This window comes from Papaver somniferum, chromosome 5, assembly GCF_003573695.1.
Source record: "Papaver somniferum cultivar HN1 chromosome 5, ASM357369v1, whole genome shotgun sequence".
Lineage (NCBI taxonomy): Eukaryota > Viridiplantae > Streptophyta > Magnoliopsida > Ranunculales > Papaveraceae > Papaver > Papaver somniferum.
In genome coordinates, this window is record NC_039362.1 from 115,663,716 (window position 1) to 115,675,419 (window position 11,704).

The window sequence follows — 11,704 nt, forward strand, 5'->3', positions numbered from 1 at the left end:
AAGTTCTCCAAAGGAAGTCCCTGCTATGAATTTAATGCAGGTTCAGTCCAATGTTTCTCTTCCACGAACATGTTCTTTTTGTGGGAAAAAGAATCACTATGTTCAACATTGTTTTGCTAGAAAGAAACATATTTTTGATTTTCAAAATCTACTTCTTTTTACCGTTGACAGAGTTAATTGTCTGAAAACCTCTACAATGGATTTCATTCCTGCAGAAAGCCAGAACTCTCATAAAAGGGATTTCAATGGTCTTTCTTTTCGAAATATCTATAGGGGTCGTGTTTCTTCTTTTGGTGCAAATTCTTACACCACAAAAATACGCAAATCAGCAGTTATGAGAATAAGTCTGGCAGATCTAAGTCTGGAAGGTGGAGAACTATCTCTACTAATCCTCTAGAACCATTTTCTAGAGGTCCTATACTTAATTCTCAGAAACTTCCCTCTAATGTATTTTCTGAAAAGGTTATGTCAAATTCTTATGGAATTAGTAATAGCCGAAGGAAGGTAAGAAATACTAGGTTCAAACTCTTAGATGGTATTCACAATTCATCTCTCAATACTCATGGTGGGATTACATCTAACTTTGCTACCTAGCTCTAGGTAATCTCATCCTTGTATCTAACTTGAGAGTTGCAAGGATGACATTTGCGAGATGCTCAAGTCTACTATTGATTACCATTTTCCTTGTGTTTGAGTTTGTTGTTTTCCTGTTATGAGAAGGTTGAGTCTTTTCTTGACTTCTTGCAACTAGTATATCTATTCCTTATGTTATGATTAAATATTTATTGAGCCACGATGGTGAGAGATATTTGAAAACATAGAGTATTTCCTTCTTCTTGGATCTTTTCTGATCCACTTACCTTTCTCATCCAGTCCACGAACGTCTGTGTCCTTCTTGGGAGTTTTAGGGTTTCCACAACAAGGTTGTCCTTCTCTTGTTTGTAAAAATATTTATATTTTTTTTTGCCTTCCCTAATAATAAATAAAAAAAAGGAATGGAGAACTCCTCAAGACCTCAAGAAGTGGTGATCTTGAGATGGAAGAAGACATTAAAGGATGTGATTATGTTCAAGAACTTTTCTTGAAAAAGATAATTGAAAGGAAAAAGTATAACTCCTGGATTGGAAAATCTGTCAAGGATTTAAGTCTTTTTCAGAATGACTCGATGGTCGAATTTGCAAATCTTCAAATGCAAATAAATCATCTTATTGATGGACAAACCAAAATCCTTGATAATCAAAAGATCTTGATCAGGAAATTAAACGAAACTCATCATGGACTGTGTCAAAGCTAGGCATCTTGCTCGCATTGTTGATCGGAAAGTTAATGTTCTGACTCATGAACATGGAGTCTCTACTGTCAAAAGAATCAAGGATATCAGTGATATCTTTTATGATGGACCCTTTCCGAGGTATGATGTTATCAAGGAAACTTTATTTTCTTCTTGTCTAGGAAACTTTTTATGAGAATTTATTCTTGTGTTTTAAGAAGGATAACTAGGGTTTGGAATAGCACATAGTTATTTCCAACATTTTTCATCTTAAAATGTTTTTAGATTTATTTAATTAAATTCTAAAGTTTATTTGGAAGATGATTTTGCAGTATTAATCTTTATGGATTTATATATTTCAACTTGTTATGAGATATGTGTGTTTGCGTCCGTGTTCTATGATTGTCCCATATTTGCTCAAAAGTTAAGTCTATCGTATATCTTTATTGATAAAAGATAGAGTGAACTTTTGACAACAAAAGTTAAGCCTATTATGTCATTATGCGAATATTGATGGAAGATAAGATGAACTTTTGTCTACAAAGATTAAGTCTATTATACGTCTCAATGCAAATAGTGATGAAAAATAGAATGAATCTTTGATTATTCCTCAGTATTGGTCTTTCCCTGATCTACATCTTTGTGTAAATACTGTACCGCTCCATAAGTTCTCCTATGTTGAGTATTTTTGATTAAATTAATCATGGGTTCTCTTGTGGTTAATTTGATTGAGTATTTTTGGATACAAATTCATGTTTCATGTGATTTGTTAATGTCCAAAGAAATCCTTATTTTCTTGTGAAAGTAAGGTCGCTCTTGTTGTTCCTTCGGGAATGACATTTTATGGGGGGGGGGGGGGGGAGTTCTTAATTGAACTTGTGCTTAATTGCCAAATCTTTGTGGGGAGTGCGGCTGTGGAATATTGTAGGAGTTTTCTTGTATCTCCATAAACTCCTTGATGAATACACTAGTTTCGGCTATGTGAAATCATCGAAACAAATTTGATATGTTCTCATTTGGTCATGAAGTATCTCTATGGAAATTTCATTAGGATCCCACTAGTTTTCGTACCTTTGTCAATTTATATTTACAAAAAGGGGGATAATTAATGTGTAATTCAAACTACAAATACATATGCTTTACGGATCATTATGTAAGGGGGAGTGGTTTTCATGTGAGATGAAGTATTGACTAAGGGTGAGTGATACACATCACAATGGTATTGTTGTCAAAGTTGTGATACAATTAGACTTTGATACTGTGTAATAATATTATGACACTTTATAACAATGATTGAGAGCAACTGTTTTCTCATTGTTATAGCTACGGATCTTCAACAACGATGAAGCTGAGTTGAACACGTTCAGAATCACTGAAGTACTTGGAAGTGATGAAGATTTCGAGTAATGTTGAAGAACCAAGGAAATCAAACATTTGGATTGAGATCTACAAATTTTATTTATTTTGTAATCCATATGTATTCATAGTTTTGTCACTATAATTGACAAAGGGGGAGATTGTTAGAGCACTGCTCGGTCGAACTCGCAAGCGTTTCTATCTCAAGCTTGTTTGTCAAGTTTAGTTTCCGAAACTATAAGTCTTGATTTCTAGTCTACTTATAGCTAAGTCTCGGATTAGGATAGAAAGTGTAGTTGAGCATTAGACTTCACCGGTTTTATCGATTGAAGACAAAAAACTACTAAGGGGATCTTGTGGAACTTCATCAACAAAAGGTATGTAAAGACTTGAACTCATATATCACTCAAAAGTCTATCTACTCTATCTCCTATCTGAGACAAAAGTCGTATAGCTATATAGACTTCAATTATGCACATTTGATATTTCGAGGTGAGTTTAACTCGCTTACATATTTCTCGACATATGTGTTGGTAAGCTTTCACTTTAACCAAGTTCTTCTTATATTCTTGACGAAAGTCAAAAGATGATCATGTGAAAATTGCCTTGTAACATCTTACATGATTTGTGTGAGACAGTCATTTGATGTAGACTCGGAATGTTTCGTATTGATCATTCGATCTCTTGAAAATTTCTTTGAAGCTAATAGTTTGTGTGAGACAGCTATTGTCGTCTTCCGAGAATGTTTCAATGATTGAAATGGAGTTTAGAACAATTGGATATAAGCATAGTATGCGTACTTGCATATATGTAATCCAAGCCCGGGAACCATAGTATGCATAACCGTATACGTACTGGTTGGTTTAGTGAAAGTCCGGGAACCTTGTGCGCATACTGGTACGCGTACTGGCGTGAGGTTCCGGTCCGGGTATTTCTGCTGAGTTTCGAAGGTATGCGTACCCGTTCGCATACTGGCGAACCCAAACTTAGTCTGGGTACTTAGGTATGCATACCAGAGTAAGTTAAGTTCTAAAATCGATTTGATCATGAACTAATACATTTATATAATAAGGAATGCATGCAAACCATGGCTATAATGTTCATGACTTGATTCGAGTGAATCAAAATTTGTTAGAGCATTGCTCGGTCGAACTCGCAAGCGTTGATATCTCAAGATTGTTTGTCAAATTTAGTTGTCAAAACTATATGTCTTGATTTCTAGTCTACTTATAGCTAAAGTCTCGGACTAGGATAGTTAAGTGTGGTTGAGCTCCAGACTCCACCGCGATAATCATATGAAGACGAAGAACTACTCAAGGAACCAGTGGAACTTCATCAACTAAAAGGTATGTGGAGACTTGAACTTATCTATCACTCAAAAGTCTATCTACTCTATCTTTTGTTAGAGCATAGCTCGGTCGACCTCGCATGCATTGCTATCTCAAGCATGTTTGTCAATGTTAGTGATCAAAACTATAAGTCTTGATTTCTAGCCTACATAGCTAAGTCTCGGACTAGGATAGAAAAGTGTAGTTGAGCTCACGGACTTCATGGCGATTCATCATACAACGACGAAGATCTACTCAAGGAACCGTGGAACTTCATCAACAAAAAGGTATGTGGAGACTTGAACTTATCTATCACTCAAAAGTCTATCTCTTCTATATCCTACTTCTTATGAGACAAAAGTCGTATGCTATATAGACTGGATCATACACATTTGATATTTCGAGCCGAGTATATCTCGCCTATCTATATCTCGAAATCATGTGTTGGTAAAACGTTTCGCTTTGATCAAGTTTATCTTCACCTAGTGACGAAAGTCATGAAAAGTTTCAATTACTTTGAGAATTGATCTGACGCAAAACGGTCTGTGAATAACGGCTATATAACGTCCTCTGAGAATGTCTCAATGATTGGAATGAGAGTTTAGATTACATAACCATGTATTCCTTAATCCGAAGTTTTCGAACTTTGTTGATTGAGAGAAACCGGAGGAATTGGCTTTGCCAAGTCCGCGAACCCAGTCTGCGAACTCAGTCCGCGAACCCAGTCTGCGAACTCAGTCCGCGAACTGACGGAAGTTCTTGTACCGAGAATTTCTGCTGGGATTTTTCGAAAACTCGTTTGCGTGTAAGTCCGCGAACTGGCGAAAGTCTCTTTGCCGAGATTTTCTGCTGAGTTTGGAAAAATCCACTGGTTGTCTTAAGTCCGCGAACTTGTTTGTGATCTTAAGAGGTTTTGATCTAAAGATGTGCTCTGAACAAGAAACTTAAATTACTAAGGAATGCTTTATGAAAATCGTGGCTATAAAGTTCATGAGCCGATTCAATCGAATCGAATCATCTTTGTTTCAATTGTGTCTTGTGTAGTTACATAAGATCTCATAGCAATTGAACAACTCTTTAACTAGTTCATTTGAGTCAATTGAACTAGTTATGGTGAAGAAGAACAAGGTTAATATGAAATGCTCATATGGTTAACCTTTTGGGTTACTATATTGAACCAACATACACATACACGTTTGGGCATGGTTTTCAAAAACCCAGTAAATGTCTACCCAAGTGTGTGTGACAAGCTAAGTTTTCGATCTAACGGTTGAGAAATATTAGCTTGAATCTAAATCAGGTTTTCATCTAACGGTGAATATGGATTGCTTTGTAACTAAGGAAAAACCCTGATTTAAAGACTATATAAAGGAGACATCTAGCATTGTGCAAAACTAATCCCCACACGTCTGTGTGATACTAGTGCGCTCGCTAGAGTCGATTCTCCTTTAACCTTTGGTTTTCTTCTCTAAAACTAGGTTAACGACTTAAAGACTTCATTGGGATTGTGAAGCTAGACCGATACTACTTTTATCGTAGTTGTGTGATCTGATCTTGCATCTTATATCGGACGAGTACAATCTTTGATTGGCTTGAGATCGTGAGAGTTCTCCGATAGGCAAGATAAAGAAGTCACAAACATCTTCGTCTCACTGTTTGTGATTCCTCGACAAACCGCCTGTGTAGTCAGGAAGGATTGTAGAGAGGTGATTGATTAATCTAGGCTGTTCTTCGGAATATAAGACCGGATTATCAATTGGTTCCTGTTCACCTTGATTTAATATCTTAAGACGAAACAAAACCTAGGGTTTATCTGTGGGAGACAGATTTATCCTTTGATAGACTTTTCTGTGTGAGACAGATTTGTTTATTATCAAGTCTGCGATTTGGGTTGCAGCAACTCTTGGTTGTGGGTGAGATCAGCTAAGGGAATAAAGTGCGCAGTATCCTGCTGGGATCAGAGGCGTAGGAGTACAACTGTACCTTGGATCGGTGGGAGACTGATTGGGGTTCAACTATAGTCCAGTTCGAAGTTAGCTTGGAGTAGGATAGTGTCTGTAGAGGCTTAATACAATGTGTATTCAATCTGGACTAGGTCCCGGGGTTTTTCTGCATTTGCGGTTTCCTCGTTAACAAAACTTCTGGTGTCTGTGTTATTTCTTTTCCGCATTATATTTTATATAATTGAAATAATACAGGTTGCTCGTTCGTGATCATCAATTGGAAATCCAACCTTTGGTTGTTGATTGATATTGATTGATCCTTGGACATTGGTCTTTGGTACCGTCCAAGTTATTCCTTGTATTTGATAAAGACTCGCTATTGATTTTATCTTGAGTAAAAATCAAATCAAGAGAGACATATTAACTCCTTGAGATACTTTTATCTAGATTGAGTCTGACTGTCTAGTTGATTCTCTAGCAAAGTATTTTGGAGTTAGTCCATACAGATTGCTAAGTGAAATATTGGGTGGTGTTGTTAGACCCCCATCTTTCAATTGGTATCAGAGCAGGCAAACACGTTAAAGACCTTATAAGTCTGTGTTTTGGAAATCTGAGTCTGTGGACAGAATCTCATATGCATACCATAATGCCTCCTAAAGCTGTCAAATGTGTCAAGTGTCTCGGAAATACCTCAAAGGATCACTCCTTAGTTGATTCTTCCGAATCCCTAGGTAGGAAGACTGTCTCGTCTTGTGTCAGCCACTCTTCTTCCAATAAGACATTGGACATAATGGCTAAAGCTGAATTGGAGCTCACCAGAATTACAAAAAATTCTACAGAGTTTGTTGATCTCAAGGATCATGTACAGCTCATTGATGAATTCGAGAGGTCTATTGATCGTGAACAAGTACTCTACAACATTATAGGGTCGTTCTCTAAGGAAATCGAGAAACTTCTTCAAGAAAAAAATCTACAGCGTGAAAAGATTTGTGATCTTGAAAAGATGGTTAAAGAAGGCTCAATTAGAGAAAATTGTTTGATCAAGATGCATTCATCTGATCTAGACAGACTTCGTGTTGAAAAGAGAAACTTGAAGCATCACTTGCTCTAGCCCATGGACAGTGTAAAGCCTTGGAAAAGGAAAACTCTGCCTTAAGAAGAAATTCTTCTGCACAAACTAATTCTCATGAGTTACTGTACATAATGAAATTTTCTCAGATGAAGGTTGTGTCAAGAAAAGTTTTCATAACTTACAATCTTCTCCGATGGCTATGAAGTTTAAACAAGTACCAGTTGTTGCTTCTCCTCCACGAATCTGTACCTTCTGTGGAAAAGGAAATCACTATGCTATCAGTTGTTTTGCCAGAAAGAAACGCGTTTCTGAACTTCACAAATTGCTTCTTTCTACTGTCAATGGAGTAAATAGTCGGACGACTGCTACAGTGAAGGTCCCTTTCACAGGAAACCATGCATCTTATAAAATTAATCTCTCTCCTAGAAATCATTACATGACATTTGTAAATTCTCGTGCTACCAATGAAAGTATGTCATGTGCTTATAAGAACAATTCTGATAAATCTAAGTCTAGTGTGTGGAGTCCAATTTCGGAAAATCCCCTAGAACCTATTTCTAAAGGTCCTAGACTTTGTTATCAGAAAGTTTCCTCACCTTTGATTCCCAGAAGGACTGTGAGACGTTCTCTCGTTTCTGGAAACTGCCAAGGAAGGACAAGAAATGCTAAGTTCAGATATCCTGGAGGAAATAACTGTTATTCTCTCAGAACCTATGGTGAGACTATGTCTCCCTCTGCTACCTAATAGCAGAATGTCTATTCTTGTGTCTAACTTGAGAGATACAAGAATGAGGATTTGTGAGATGCTCAAGTATTATGCTGTTTTTCTCCAGTTTGTATATCTTATGATGTTTTGTTGTTAGTACTTCTTTCTTTTGTCACTATGATCGTTTGGAGATAGAGAATCTTTAAAAGCAACATGGTATGCAGTTTTCTTATTTTGGGCCATTTGTTCTTTGGCTGGACCACGAACGTCCATGTCTCCTCAAGAAACTTTAGGGTTTCCAGCTAGGGTACTCACGAACATATATAAGTCTTATATGTGGTTCTTTATTCTTCTTAAAGGAACTCCATGGAATCTGTTCCCAAAGATGAAGTTAACCCTATGGTTGAGGATGATCTCAAAGGATGTGATTCTGGTCAAGAGTTTATACGGAAGAAGATGCTTGAAAGAAAAGAGTATAACACTTGGATTGGTGAATCTGTCAAGGATCTGATTCGTACTTAGAATAAAGTTAAGATTGAACTGACTAACCTTTAATTGAAGATAAACCATCTTATTGATGGACAGGCGAAAATCCTTGGTACTAAGAATATCTTGATCAGAAATCAGAAGAAAGTTATCCTTGACTGTGCAAAGGCTCGTCATTATGCTCGCACCATTGATCGGAAAGTCAACGTTCTAACTTTTGAACATGGTGTCTCTACGGTCAACATGGTCAAGGATATCAGTAACTCCTACTTTGATGGACCATTTCAGAGGTATGCAATCATCAAGGAAAACTAAGTTTTTTATGCCTAGTATGTCTTCTTTTTGGATTAGTTGGAAGAATAACTAGTGCTTTCAGTAGCGATGATTGTGACTACACATAGCTATTTTTGTTTTCATCTTCTTATGTTATTTTTTAGGTTTATTGGTATTAAATTATAAAAATATTTGGAGGATGATGTTATTGCAGTATTGATCGTTATGATTTTGTGATATTGCAATTTGATTATGGGATATGTATTGTTTGCGTCCGTGAACTTGAAGGTCCCATATGATGTCAAAAGTAAAGTCGTTCATGAATTGGTATTCGTATTAATGAAAGGACGAATGGACTTTTGACAATTACAAAAGTTATGCCTATGCAGTCATTTATTTGATGGAAAATAGGATAAAATCTTTTGTTTGACAAGGATAAATTTTATTATGTCGTTATGATAGAAAATAGAATAGATCCTTGTATGTTATCCACGGTATTGATCTTCATTGATCCATTTTGTTATGTTTTACCGTGAAGGCTCCATTGTGTGTCTTATGTTGAGCACGATACAACTAAGTCAATTTTTCTTATTCGCTTTGTTGGTTGTTCCATAAGATGCTATATGATGAGCATTATGAACTAAATTAATCATCTTGGTTGGTTATTTAGTTATTTGCTCCTAAAGTATTCTTTTGTCGAGCAAATCCTTTGACAATTAAATTGATTACTTTTGTGATTAGTTTGGTTGTTTGTATTCCAACTAGGTTAATTATAAGTTCTCTTGTAATTAGTCTAGTCGAGTTTTCATATATTCCACAAGTTCTTGTGTTGAGTATATGAATGGCTATACTGATCATGTTCTATTGGTTGATGTAGTCGTATATTCCGTAAGGTTTTTCCTTATGTTGAGTATGTGAACGATTAAGTTAGTCGTCTCTGTATGATTATCTTAGTCGTAGCTCCGTGAGTTTTCTTATGTTGAGAACCTTCAATTAAATTGATCACTTTTGTGGTTTGATTTAGTTGCGTATTCCAATTAAATTAATCATGGGTTTTCTTGTGATTAATTTGGTTGAATTTTTGATATAGAGAATCATTTTTATGGTTTTTGGTGTCCAATTTAAAAATCCTTCTTTTCTTTCGAAATTAAGGTCGCTCTTGTTGTTCTTTCAGGAATGACATCAAATGGGGGAGAGTTCTTTTGAACTTGTGCTTAATGGTAATATCTTGCGGGGTGTGCGGCTGTGGAATTTTATAGGGGTTATCTTGTATCTTAAAACTCCTTGATGAATATGCATTTAGCTTCGGCTTTATGATTGCATCTAAATTAAGTTGGTATGTATTTTTCTTTAAGTCTATGAAATGTCTCTTGTGGAAATTTCATTATGATCCCGTTCTTGTACCTTTGCCAATTTTATTGACAAAAAGGGGGAGAAATATTCTAGTTCACACTACAAATACATATGGTTTTTGGATCATTGTGTAAGGGGGAGTGTTGACTAAGGGGGAGTGATACATATCACCATAGTATTATTGTTAAAGTCGTGATACAATTGGACTTTGATGTTACATAATAATACTATGACACTGTATAATAATGATCGAGAATCTCGATCTCTCATTGTTATAGCTACGGATCTTCAACAAAGGTGATGCTAAACTTACAACCTTTGGGATCATTGGAGTACTTGGAAGGACGAAGATTTTAGGGAACGTTGAAGATTAGACTATGGAATAGGAGCCACTAAAGTTTATCTTTTTTGTATTCCATATGTATTAATAGTTCTGTCACTAAAATTGACAAAGGGGGAGATTGTTAGAGCATAGCTCGGCCGACCTCGCATGCGTTGCTATCTCAAGCATGTTTGTCAATGTTAGTGATCAAAACTATAAGTCTTGATTTCTAGCCTACATAGCTAAGTCTCGGACTAGGATAGAAAAGTGTAGTTGATCTCAAGTACTTCATGTAGATTTATCATACAACGACGAAGATATACTCAAGGAACCGTGGAACTTCGTCAACAAAAAGGTATGTGGAGACTTGAACTTATCTATCACTCAAAAGTCTATCTCTTCTATCTCATACTTCTTATGAGACAAAAGCCGTATGCTATATAGACTGGATCATACACATTTGAAATTTCGAGCCGAGTATATCTCGCCTATCTATATCTCGAAATCATGTGTTGGTAAAATGTTTCGCTTTGATCAAGTTTATCTTCACCTAGTGACGAAAGTCATGAAAAGTTTCAATTACTTTGCGAATTGCTCTGACGCGAAACGGTATGTGAATAACGGCTATATAACGTCCTCTGAGAATGTCTCAATGATTGAAATGAGAGTTTAGATTACATAACCATGTATTCCTTAATCTGAAGTTTCCGAACTTTGTTGATTGAGAGAAACCGGAGGAATTGGCTTTGCCTAGTACGCGAACCCAGTCCGCGAACTCAGTCCGCGAACTGACGGAAGTTCTTGTACCGAGAATTTCTGCTGGGATTTTCTGAAAACTCGTTTGCGTGTAAGTCCGCGAACTCAGTCCGCGAGCCTAGTCCGCGAACTGGCGAAAGTCTCTTTGCCGAGATTTTCTGCTGAGTTTGGAAAACTCCACCGGTTGTCTTAAGTCCACGAACTTGTTTGTGAGCTTAAGAGGTTATGATCTAAAGATGTGCTCTGAACATGAAACTTAAATTACTAAGGAATGCTTTATGCAAACCGTGGCTATAAAGTTCATGAGCTGTTTCAATCGAATCGAATCATCTTTGTTTCAATTGTGTCTTGTGTAGTTACATAAGATCTCATAGCAATTGAACAACTCTTTAACTAGTTCATTTGAGTCAATTGAACTAGTTATGGTGAAGAAGAACAAGGTTAATATGAAATGCTCATATGGTTAACCTTTTGGGTTACTATGTTGAACAACATACACGTACACGTTTGGGCATGGTTTTCACAAACCCAGTAAACATCTACCCAAGTGTGTGTGACAAGCTAAGTTTTCGATCTAACGGTTGAGAAATATTAGCTTGAATCTAAATCAGGTTTTCATCTAACGGTGAATATGGATTGCTTTGTAACTAAGGCAAAACCCTGATTTGAAGATTATATAAAGGAGACATCTAGCATTGTACAAAACTAATCCCCACACGTATGTGTGATACTAGTGCGCTCGCTAGAGTCGATTTTCCTTTAACCTTTAGTTTTCTTCTCTAAAACCAGGTTAACGAATTAAAGACTTCATTGGGATTGTGAAGCCAGACCGATACTAC